The sequence below is a fragment of the Myotis myotis genome, unplaced genomic scaffold, assembly GCF_014108235.1.
Source record: "Myotis myotis isolate mMyoMyo1 unplaced genomic scaffold, mMyoMyo1.p scaffold_m19_p_7, whole genome shotgun sequence".
NCBI lineage: Eukaryota > Metazoa > Chordata > Mammalia > Chiroptera > Vespertilionidae > Myotis > Myotis myotis.
In genome coordinates this window covers 80,809,998-80,823,164 of record NW_023416379.1, presented here as the reverse complement: position 1 = coordinate 80,823,164, position 13,167 = coordinate 80,809,998, and the positions used below count along the sequence as shown (strand labels likewise).

Below are 13,167 nucleotides of genomic sequence, written 5' to 3'. Positions count from 1 at the left end.
GTATGTTTACATTTTGGGGGACACCTTCTGCATAATAAACTGGAGAGGAGGAAGGAACTGTGTGTACCTCTTGCCTTTCACAATGAGGAATATACTGATAGTGCTTAGTGATGAAATATGAAATTTTATAAATGAGCTGATATATTAACTTTTCCTAACTTTTTATCACTTTTACTTAGAAGACTTATTTAGAAACTTTATAATTATAAGCATGTCATATGAAGCTTAGCAATTTATTTTGAGGAACATATTTAAAGATAAGATGTGACATTCCATTAAGTTACCAAATCATTCAGCAGTTGTCATTGACACGAAACAAGTGTATCTAAAACATTACTTAAAATGATTTTTTGTATAATCAAATCTCATTTCTTTCTAAATTGATTGAATGATAAAGGGCATTTTTAAATTTTTAAGGTGAACAGTTATGGAGAAAAGAGTGTTAAGAATGACAAAGCCTGCTGGTGTGGCTCAGTGGTTGAGGGGTAACTCAGGAACCAAAAGGCCACTGGTTCTATTCCTGGTCAGGGCACATGCCCATGTTGCGGACTTGATTCCAGGTAGGAGGCATGCAGGAGGTAGCCGATTGATGATGTTTCTCTCTCATCAATGTTTCTATCTCTCCAAAAATCCATAAAAAAACATATTTTAAAAAAGAATGGCAAAAATGGGATTAAAAATATAGAGAAAGAAGACATGAATATGAAGACATTTGGAATGGCACTATGCAAGTACAACATGCAGCAATTTTTTTCATGTGTGTTACCTGCCTTTGAGTCGGCTTTGACTTCTAGAGACCCTATGAATGAGTCAGCAAAAAAGAAGAAAAGCAAGCTGGCAGAGCTAGTGGGGGGAAAATAATGGAAGGAAAAAACCTAAAACTATGCATGACTGACGTCCACAATGTCTTCTCCTCAGCTGTCTTGCTGAGCTGCTGTAGGCTCAGGCCTATGGCTTCTTTTATAGTCAGTCCATTGCATATTTGGTCTTCATTTTCCTGCTGTTTTATATTTTTCCTGGTTCAGGGTGGGGCAAAAGTAGGTTTACAGTTGTTCATATAGAAAATAGTATAATAATTAATAAATACTAATATAAGAATAAACTCTGTGTTTTGTGTACTCACAACTACAGACCTACTTTTGCCTCACCCTGTATTACTGCCTTTTCCAAGGAACCCTGCCTTCTCATGATGTGCCTGAAGTAAGACAGCTTCAATTCTGTTATTTTTTTTAAAATATATTTTATTGATTTTTTACAGAGAGGAAGTGAGAGGAATAGAGAGTTAGAAACATCGATCAGCTGCCTCCTGCACACTCCCCACTGGGGATGTGCCCGCAACCAAGGTACATGCCCTTGACGGGAATCGAACCTGGGACCCTTGAGTCCGCAGGCTGACGCTCTATCCACTGAGCCAAACTGGTTAGGGCCAATTCTGTTATTTTTGCCTCCAGTGATGTTTCAGGCTTCATTTGTTGTAGGACCCACTAGTTTGTCTTTCTGGTGGTTCGGGATATCTGTAGAGCTCTCCTCTACCACCATATTTCAAATGAATCAAAGATTTTTTTTCCAATCAGCTTTCTTCACTGTCGAACTTTCACATCTGTACATAGGAGTTGGGGGTTTGAGGATGTGGATGATCTTAACCTTGGTCTCTAATGACATATCTTTGCTCTGGTGATCTTTCCTCATTCTTCCATCGCTGCCCTTCTGAGTCTCAGCCTTCTCCTGAGTTCTTGGCTGCAGTCTCCATCTGCATTGATTACTGAACCAAAATAAACAAAATCTTTAAACAAGTTCAATGGCTTCATTGTCTATGTTAAATATGTGTATTTCTTCTGTAGTCATGATTTTTGTCTTCTTATTCTTCAAATGCAGTCATTCTTCGGTACTTTCTTCCTTCACTTTCACCAGAAGTCATTTCAAACTATTTGTCTTTTGCCAGCAAGATGGTGTCATCTGTGTATCCCAAGTTACTAATATTTCTTCCACCAATTTTCATTCTTCCTTCCTCTGAGTCTAGTGCAGTTTTTCATATAGCCTAGATTTTTTCATCACCAAATAAAAATTGTAGCATACCAACATGTGAATATAAAAATGGGGGTTTGTGGCCTAAAGGTCATGGGGTTTACTCTTATTTTAGATAAGGGTAAGCCTACCCTTATTCTATTTAAGTGCCATAAAAATCATCTTCCTTCATATTTTAATATTCTTAAACATAAAATAGAATTACCTCCTTTCATGGTTAAGAGAATGTGTTTGATCTGCACAGAAACATTTGGATTCTGTGCATGGAATAATTGAATATAAATAGATATTCTCATAGTTCTGTCCCTAGAACAGCCAGGTATACAGTGTATTTTAAAACATAGTGTGTGGGGGTGGTGGTGGTGAGAGATCAACCAAAGGACTTGTATGCATACATATAAGTATAACCAATGGACACAGACACTAGGGAGGTGAGGACATGTGCTACTTTGAACAATAATAAAATTTAAAAATAAATTAAACAATGGTCAAAACCTAAAAAAAAATTTAATAATAATAAATAAAAAATAAATAAAACCTAGTAGAAATAAGACTACTTTCTTGAAAAACAGTATTACTTTCCAGGAAGGAGTATTTGTTCCTTGGACATCAAAAAATGCAGCAAAGCCCTAACCGGTTTGGCTTAGTGGATAGAGCGTTGACCTGTGGACTGAAGGGTCCCGGGTTTGATTCCCGTCAAGGGCATGTACCTTGGCTGCGGGCACATCCCCAGTGGGGAGTGTGCAGGAGGCAGCTGATCAATGTTTCTCTCTCATTGATGTTTCTAACTCTCTTTCCCTGTCCCTTCCTCTCTGTAAGAAATCAATAAAATATATTTTAAAAATGCAGCAAAGAGAATATATGAATTATTGTGATTGATTTTGTGAACTTATAGGAAATATAAACTTAGATCATTTTAGATTTATATAGTGCTTTCCTTATGGACTGGGCTCTTATCCAATTACAAAAATTTATTGATTGATTTTTAGAGAGAAAAAGAGGAAGGGAAGGAGGGAGAGAGAAAGATTTATTGTTCTACCTCATAGAGTTAAGAACAGTGCCTGACACACAGTAAGCACTCAATGAGTGCTATTATTATTGTCATCATCATTATCACTATTATTTCAGTTACTAAAATGCTGATGTGACCATGTTGTACATATAATTTTATTCACCTCTCTAATTATTTTCTTATGATAAATTCCTAAAAGTGAAATTGCTAAGTCAAAGGATATGTGCACTTTTAATAACATTGGCAAATTACTTTTTAACAAGGTTAAGTTAATTTATCTTCTCAGCAGGGCTTGACAGTCAGTGTCTGTTTCTTCCAATTCTCACTAATTCTCGATAATTTCATTTTAATAACTGATGAGAACTTAAATAGCAAGAAATGCTATTACAGTTTCATTTTAACTTTTTTTAAGTTGTTGAGTTGAACTTTTAAAAATTAAGGTATAACTCACATAGAACAGTGTATTAGTTTCAGATGTACAACATAATGGCTTGATATTTGTATATGTTGAGAAATGATACTACAATGAGTCTAGTTATAGCCATCAGTATACTTAGCTATACATAATTTTTTATGAGAGTTTTTAAAAATATTTTTATTCGTTTCAGTGAGGAAGGGAGAGGGAGAGATAGATAGAAACATCAATGATGAGAGAGAATCATTGATTGGCTGCTTTCTGTAAGCCCCACATGGGGGATCGAGCCCACAACCTCGGGCATGTGCCCTGACCGGGAATTGAACTGTGATCTCCTGATTCATAGGTCAACACTCAACCATGGAGCCACACTGCCTGGGCTTGATGAGAATTTTTAAGATTACTCTCTTAGCAACCTTCGAATATGTAATATAGTTTTTTTTTTTTTTTTTTTTTTTTTTTTTTTTTTTTTTTTTTTTTTTTTTATTGCTTAAAGTATTACAAAGTGTATTACATATGTGTCCATTTTATCCCCCCGCCCTAGACAGTCCCCTAGCCTCCCCTATCCCCCCATGTCTTATGTCCACTGGTTATGCTTCTATGCATGCATACAAGTCCTTTAGTTGATCTCTTACCCCCCTACCTCCTGCCCCGCAACCCTCCCCGGCCTTCCTGCTGCAGTTTGACAATCTGTTTGAGGCAGCTCTGCCTCTGTATCTATTATTGTTCAAAAGTTTATAATGGTCTCTATTATCCATGAATGAGTGAGATCATGTGGTATTTTTCCTTCATTGACTGGCTTATTTCACTTAGCATAATGCTCTCCAGTTCCATCCATGACGTTGCAAATGGTAAGAGTTCCTTCCTTTTTAGAGCAGCATAGTATTCCATCGTGTAGATGTACCACAGTTTTCTAATCCATTCATCTACTGATGGGCACTTAGGCTGTTTCCAGATCTTAGCTATGGTGAATTGTGCTGCTATGAACATAGGGGTGCATATATCCTTTCTGATTGGTGTTTCTGGTTTCTTGGGATATATTCCTAGAAGTGGGATCACAGGGTCAAATGGGAGTTCCATTTGTAGTTTTTTGAGGAAACTCCATACTGTCTTCCATAGTGGCTGCACCAGTCTGCATTCCCACCAGCAGTGCACAAGTGTTCCTTTTTCTCCACATCCTCTCCAGCACTTGTCGTTTGTTGATTTGTTGATGATAGCCAGTCTGACAGGTGTGAGATGGTACCTCATTGTTGTTTTGATTTGCATCTCTCGGATGATTAGTGACTTTGAGCATGTTTTCATATGTCTCTTGGCTTTCTGAATGTCCTCTTTTGAAAGGTGTCTATTTAGGTCCTTTGCCCATTTTTTGATTGGATTGTTTATCTTCCTTTTGTTAAGTTGTATGAGTTCCCTATAAATTTTGGAGATTAGGCCCTTATCGGATATGACATTGGCAAATATGTTTTCCCACACAGTGGGTTTTCTCGTTGTTTTGTTGATGGTTTCTTTTGCTGTGCAGAAGCTTTTTATTTTGATGTAGTCCCATTTGTTCATTTTCTCTTTAGTTTCAAGTGCCCTAGGAGCTGTATCAGTGAAGAAATTGCTTCGGCATATGTCTGAGATTTTGTTGCCTTTGGATTCTTCTAGAATTTTTATAGTTTCCTGTCGTACATTTAAGTCCTTTATCCATTTTGAGTTTATTTTTGTGTATGGTGTAAGTTGGTGGTCTAGTTTCATTTTCTTGCATATATCTGTCCAATTTTCCCAGCACCATTTATTGAAGAGACTATCTTGGCTCCATTGTATGTTCTTGCCTCCTTTGTCAAATATTAATTGAGCATATTGGTTCGGGCCGATTTCTGGGCTCTCTATTCTATTCCATTGATCTATATGCCTATTCTTGTGCCAGTACCAGGCAGTTTTGAGAACAGTGGCTTTGTAATACATCTTGATATCTGGTATTGAGATCCCACCTACTTTGGTCTTTTTCAGGATTGCTGCAGCTATTCGAGGTCTTTTTTTATTCCAGATGAATTTTTGGAGAGTTCGTTCTAGATCTCTGAAGTATGCCGTTGGTATTTTAATGGGAAGCGCGTTGAATTTATAGATTGCTTTGGGTAGTATGGACATTTTAATGATGTTGATTCTACCAATCCATGAACACGGTATGTTCTTCCATCTGTTTATGTCTTCCTCTATATCTTTTTTCAACGTGCTGTAGTTTTCTGAGTAGAGGTCTTTTACCTCTTTAGTTAAGTTTATTCCTAGGTAGCTTAATTTTTTTGGTGCGATGGTAAACGGGATTGTTTTTATAATCTCTCTTTCTGAAAGTTCACTATTGGTGTATAGAAATGCCTCGGATTTCTTGGGGTTAATTTTGTATCCTGCTACATTGCCAAATTCATGTATTAAGTCCAGTAGCTTTTTGATGGAGTCTCTAGGGTTTTGTATGTATAATATCATGTCGTCTGCAAATAAGGACAGTTTTACTTCCTCTTTTCCAATTTGGATGCCTTTTATTTCTTCTTCTTGCCGAATTGCAATGGCTAACACTTCCAGTACTATGTTGAACAGGAGTGGTGAGAGGGGGCATCCCTGTCTTGTTCCTGTTCTTAGGGGAAATGGTGTTAGTTTTTGTCCATTGAGTATGATGTTGGCTGTGGGCCTGTCATATATGGCTTTTATTATGTTGAGGTATGATCCTTCTACTCCCACCTTGCTGAGAGCTTTTATCAAAAATGGGTGTTGAATTTTGTCAAATGCTTTTTCTGCATCAATTGATATGACCATGTGGTTTTTTTCTTTCAATTTGTTTATGTGATGTATCACGTTTATTGATTTGCGGATATTGTACCATCCTTGCATCCCTGGGATAAATCCTACTTGGTCATGGTGTATGATCTTTCTGATGTACTGCTGGATCCGATTTGCTAAGATTTTGTTGAGGATTTTGGCATCTATGTTCATGAGGGATATTGGCCTGTAATTCTCTTTCATTGTGTTGTCTTTACCTGGTTTTGGTATTAGGGTGATGCTGGCTTCATAGAATGAGCTTGGAAGTGTTCCTTCCTCTTGAATTTTTTGTAGTAGTCTGAGGAGGATAGGTTTTAGTTCTTCCTTGAATGTTTGGTAAAACTCCCCTGTGAAGCCGTCTGGTCCTGGGCTTTTGTTTGCTGGAAGCTTTTTGATGACTGCTTCAATTTCTTCCATAGTTATTGGCCTGTTGAGATTTTTAGATTCTTCCTGATTGAGTTTTGGAATGTTGTATTTTTCTAGGAATTTGTCCATTTCCTCCAGGTTGTCTAGTTTGTTGGAGTAGAGCTGTCCATAGTATTTTTTAACAATCATTTGTATTTCTGTGGGGTCTGTTGTTATTTCGAATATGTAATATAGTTTTATTAACTATAGTTGCTATGTTGTAAATTACGTCACCATGACTTATTTGTTTTATAACCGGAGGTTTGTACCTTTTGACTCTCTTAATCTATTTAGCTCACTCTATTATTTGTCTCTAGCAACCACCAATATGTTCTCTGTATCTATGACCTTGAGTGTTTTTTGTTGTTGTTGTTTTCTGCTTCTTTCTTTCTTTCTTTCTTTCTTTCTTTCTTTCTTTCTTTCTTTCTTTCTTTCTTTCTTTCTTCTTTCTTTCTTTCTTTCTTTCTTTCTTTCTTTCTTTCTTTCTTTCTTTCTTTCTTTCTTTCTTTCTTTCTGTAGATTCCACATATAAGCGAGATCATGGAGTATTTGTCTTTATCTGTCAGATTTATTTCACTTAGCATAATCCTTCCATGATATTGCAAAGGGAAAATTTCATTCTTTTTTATACTGAATAATTTTTCATTGTATATATCTCTACCACATTTTCTTTGCCCAATCATCCATCTGTGAACATTAGGTTGTTTCCATATCATGGCTACTGTAAATAATACTGCAATGACCTTGGGGTGCATTTAACTTTTTGAACTAGTGTTGTTGTGTTTTTTGTTTTTTTCCATTGTCTTTGGGTAAATAGCCAAAAGTGAAATTGCTAGATCAGATGCTAAACTTTTTAAATCTCCTTATTGGATATTTATATTCTTTGCCATTTTAAAGTGGGACATATTAATTGAACTATTAATTTGTAATGACCCTCATTTATAACATAAATGCCTCTGGAAGTATTGATGCATTGAGATATGAGCAGACTTGCAGCCAGACAGAATTCACTTCTCACTTGGGAGCAGGAAGCTGAGAAGGCTTTGAGGAAGTTGTCATTTCTCTCTGTGGAGGTAGGATTGTGTGTTTGCTCTTAGAAGACAACCAGTAAAGCATTCATTTTCTAGCTACTGAACCATACCTATTCAGGGTTTTTAAGGTTGTGGGAACTCCAGCTATAGGCTGAGTGAAATGTGTAAAATGGGACAGTTTCAGGAAGAGCTTTATCAAAGTAAAGAACATAAGAAATTGGAGAGTGATGTCGCTTGTAAAAATCCCAAAATGGTATTGCCAAGTTGGAAGAACAAGACAGACAAGACATCTGGGAGATAGATGATGACTGAAAGGAGGCAAACAGGAGATCAGACAACAGAGAAGGTGAAGGCTTGTTTGGGGACCAATCTAAAAAATATTATCTATCCCTTCTGGTGCCCATCTTGTGAATAAATGACCCAGGATGTCTATGTAAAATTGAAGTAGTATTTGATTCACTATACCCTTTTCAAGAGCATGAGTTTCCCTGTTTATCTTTGTATTCAGAATGCTAAGATTATGCCAAATTCATAATAGGGGTGTAAGAAATATTACTAGTTCAACTTAAAAAATAGATGTAGTAGAACAGTTAGCAAAAGGCCTAAGAAGGTACAGCAGTGATGCACAGATGTTTGGGAAAAAAGAGGAATGGAGCTCTTTGCCACATTTACTGTGAGGATGAAGAAATTAGACTGTCAACATCCCAGAAAATGTGGACATCACTCTGAAGGGATGCACAGTTACTGTGGAGGGCCCCAGAGGCACCCTGTGGAGGGACTTCAACCACATCAATGTAGAGTTCAGTCTTGTTGAAAATAAAAAGAAGAGGCTCTGGGTTGACAAATAGGGAAACAGAAAGGAACTGGCCATGGTTCTCATTATCTGCAATCATGTACAGAACAGGATCAAGGGTGTTAAACTAGGCTTTTGTTAGAAGATGAGGTCTGTGTTCGCTCACTTCCCCATCAAGGTCGTTATTCAGGAGAATGGTTCTCTTGTTGAAATCAGAAATTTCTTGGGTGAAAAATACATCTGCAGAGTTCAGATGAGTTCAGGCTTTGCTTGTTCAGTATCTCAAGCCCACAAAGGTGAGTTGATTCTTGAAGGAAACGATATTGAACTTGTATCAAATTCAACTGCTTTGGTTCAGCAAGCCACAACAGTTAAAAACAAGGATATCAGAAAATTTTTGGATGGTATCTATGTTTCTGAAAAAGGAACAGTTCAGCAGGCTGATGAATAAGATCTAAGTTGTCCAGCTATAGAAATAGCAAGATGCTGAATGATTTGTCACACTTACTTGCATTATTTTAAAGATGCAATAAAAGGCTTGTATTGGGAAAAAAAAAGAGGAATGGAAAACAATGGAATATGGTTATCAAGGTCAACCTCACCAAATAAAAATGATACACCAAAGGCAAGGCAAATTTAATAGATAGGCTTAAGGATTGAGAAATCAATGCAAACCAAGAAGATTGGGAATAGAGACATTAGAAAACAACAAAGGGGTATCTCAATATTGGGATGAACATCTGTCTCATATGTGCATATATGTTAGAATCTATAACAGGATACATTTTCCAAGTGGATCAGTCATTCATGTACTTACTCAGTAACTATACATTGAGCATACATCATGTGGCAGAATATGCTACTCACTGGGTGTACGATGGTGAACAAGGTACATTCTATAACTTCAAAAAGCGAACAATTACAACACTATAAGGCCATGATGAGATTATGAGTTTTTAAATGAGTTTCAATGGACAAGCCTAACCCAGCCATGGAGATGATGCAGGCTTCCCAGAGGAGATGAGAAAATAGGGCTATTGTGATGAGTGACTAGTTGAGCTGAGGGAGGGAGAGTTAGAGGGTAAAGCCCTGAAAGGGGCAGCAGAAGGCACCCCAATATGGAGTTGAGAAAGATTTGGAGGATTCACTCAGGAAACCTCCTGCATTTTGGTGTGCATGAAACTTGGAGCCTGCACAAGAAGCAGGCATATAATTGATTGGATTTTTAAAAAATTTAACCAACAATTGTATCCTTAGTGGTATGACCTAAAATAAGTACAATTCTTAAATATTATTTTAGAATTGTTGTAAGTACAGTGAGACATAAAGTCAAAGATTGGCTAGAACATGTTGAGAATGTTTACATTTTACTGGAATATTTGAGTGTAGCCACAGAAATGTAAGTTCCATGACAGGCCGAACCCAACTATTATTTTTCCCCATTGAATCCCCAATATCTGGAATGATGCCTAGTAAATAAATATCTGTTGATGGAAAGTAAAGGAATGAAAGATGCTGCCACAACTTGACAAATGTTTAACATGAAATGCTTTAAATTCCAGATTGGTTTCCAGCTGATATTTTTGCATTTACTGGCCTCCTTCTCTGTTCACGAATAATTTGTGGTCAGCAAATAAAAGTCAGTGTTAATATTAGCCTACATTAAACACAATTAGCAAGGAAAATCTTCAAGAAATAAAAACATCATGCCTTCTAAAATCAAATATTTTTCTTAGATTATTTCAGTGTTCTCCACCAGGGACAATATCCTCCTCCCGACCCAACACACACACACACACACACACGTGATATTCAGCAATGTCTCAAGACATTTTTTATTGTCAAGACAGGAAGAATGCTACTGGCATCTGGAGCGTAGAAACAGGGATGCTCACCAACATTCTACAACACACAGGATGCCCCCCACAACAACAAAAAAATATCCAGTCCAAATGTCAGTCATGCTAATGTTGAAAACTCTTGGATATTTTAAATCAGGGTCTCTACTTATTTGGCACAGATTACCAGTGGTGGTTTTACTTTTAATGCTTAGCACTCTTCTAGCTCTTAAAGTCTATGTTTTTATTACAGAAAATGTGTTTGACTCTTTAACCTAACAAAATATAGTAGAAGGCATAGATGAAAAAACGGATTTTGGCTCTTGAACAAAGTGTGCATGGAAGAGTTAGCCATTTGCCTGCTGCTAAAATGAGATAAAATATTGGAGCCAATTTTTTTTCTTGTTTTCTTTCCAGAAAACAAGATCACTGTATTTTCATTTTTTTTTTTTAAGGAAAGGTGGTAATACTTCACTCGCAGTTATTGATAAATAATGGTGAGATTTTAAGCACTGACTTACTAGAGCTTTTTAAAACACATCTTTCACTTTTCTTTTGTTCTTTAGAATTGGATTTTTATATAAACTCTACCTCTGTAAGTATAAGAATTTATAACCAAGGTTGTTCTTCATTTTTGGCTATAGTACCAGCAGTAGTTAGCCACTGGTAGTAGATAAAGTACTAAAACAGTTTCTACATGATAGACATAGAGCTTCTGCTCTAAGCCTCCTCACTATCGCCCCCAGTGACCCAGCCCCACTACAGACCCTTCTCCATCACCCCACACTTCAGCAATCACAGGGTTAATTAATACCTGCCCTATTAGGTGCCTTTCAGCTCCAATATCTTCTGTTCTGATTGGCTGATTCCAACAGCACTCCGAGTCTCCCCAAGTTGTTAAATACTTTGAATAGTGTTTTGATTTTATCACCAGCTATAACCTTGGTCAGGTAGTTCTGTCATTACTATTGGTGGAGGTGGTGCTTATCTTCAATGCCAATAAGTAAAAGTAGGTGAAAAGCTTCTTTTCCTTGATATCTAGGTATTTGTTTAAATGTTTTCAAGGAAAACAGAAGACCTCAGATATGAACCAAAATTTGGTCTTCCACATTATCTTCCTTTAAGTTCCAGGAAATCTATCTATAGCATTTGGCAAATAAATTATGGTAAAAAAAATCATGGCAAAAATGTGACTATTCTGTTCAGGTTCATTTCAAATGTGCAATACACAGAGAATTATAAATAATAGTGTAAATGAAGCACAATTTCTGACTCATAAGAATAAAAAAGTAACAATAATGTTTACATGGAAAAAAAATAGTGAGGAAATGAGCAATATGACATGAGTGGTTTAATTATGGAGTACTACACCCATATAATGAGGGATTAAATATACAAACATGATTAAAAGGGAATGATATCATTCAACTTTCAGGCACTAAAATTCATGAAAAGAGATCTCTTCAATTTTAAAATTAAAGATATTTTAATACTAATGCCATTGTTATTTTTATAAGTTTAATCAATACAAAAAGTACAAAGACAAGAGTAAAAAAATAATTCCACGTCTCACCACTCATAAAAATTATTAACAACTGGTGAACCTTGGTCTACATATTGCTTAATGTACTTAGGCAGACATGATGGATGGATGGATGGATGGATGGATGGATGGATGGATGTTAGATAGAAAGATAAGTAGATAGATTAAAAACAAAGTGATATTACACTATGTTTTATTACAAATTATTCTAAAATTTATTCTAAATTTTTAAAAAGCGAAATGATTTTTGGAGTTGAAATTTTTTTCTGAACTTTACACAGAGTTCCAAAATGATAACAGATATTCCTTTCTAGAATTTTTATGGATAAGAGAAAAATGCAAAACATTAGGAACTGACGTTTTTTAAATACTTGTTTCTCTTTTTAAGGCCATCCTTATATTTTCCTTAATAGGAAACATTTGAAATTAGCACACTTTCTTATAGCTTCCTCTTTCCCAGCTCCTGAATTTTGTTACTTACTAATAATTTATTCTAATATAGCCATTATCCCCCAAGTTATTTAGGCTTAGTTCTGCATTTAAATAGAGTCCAGGCTCATCATCAGCCTTTTCACTGAGTCCATACATGATGTTTCTGCTGTTTCATGATTGATTTAAGAAGTGTACGGTATCTACCTACTTATTATGGACTATGAGGATTTAGCCCATTTATACCAGCTCTGACACACATGTTTATTCCTCACATTCTCTCATTGTGGTTATATCATCATTTTTATTAAACCAATGGTCTGTGCTTATAATAATATGAGTACAAATATTTTTGAAGTTCAGCCATGATTAAATTTCTATCCCATACAGATTTTTTCACAAATTAGTAGTTTCCTTGCTTTTCTATGTTAGTATTGCTAATTCTTTCTTAACTTAGCATTATTTCCCACATGTCACAATGCTTTAAGTAATGGGTTAGGTCAGTTGTTTCCTCTCAAAGAAGTTGCTTCTAAGGAGCCTTCTGTCCTCCTGAGCCAGTCAACTGACTTCTCTCTAAGGCTGCAGCAACCTTGCCACCTTTGGTCGGATGTGACCCCTTTCTTCTATGTCCTATGATTTTGGTCTTATTTCCCAAATCTCATCTTCTTGTCTACATGGAGCACATTTTGAGCAAAGAGAGTTTGGAGGTAAACATTTGAAATCTTGCATATCTTAAATGGTTTTTTAAAAAATCTTTATTGTTGAAAGTATTACATATGTCCCCCTTCTTCCCCCATCAACCCCCTCCAGCCCTCATCTTATGCATTAAAAGGTTTCCAGTTTGATTCCTGGCCAGGTCACGCCTGGGTTGTGGGTTTGATCC

At 36.2% G+C, this 13,167-nt stretch overlaps 1 protein-coding gene and 1 pseudogene across 1 annotated transcript in view; both read left to right on the top strand.

Annotated features, from left to right (window-relative positions):
- Positions 1-13,167, top strand: part of PTCHD4 (patched domain containing 4) — a 172,246-nt gene that overhangs the window by 79,209 nt on the left and 79,870 nt on the right. The window lies entirely within an intron of this gene.
- Positions 8,331-8,953, top strand: LOC118660121 (annotated as a pseudogene).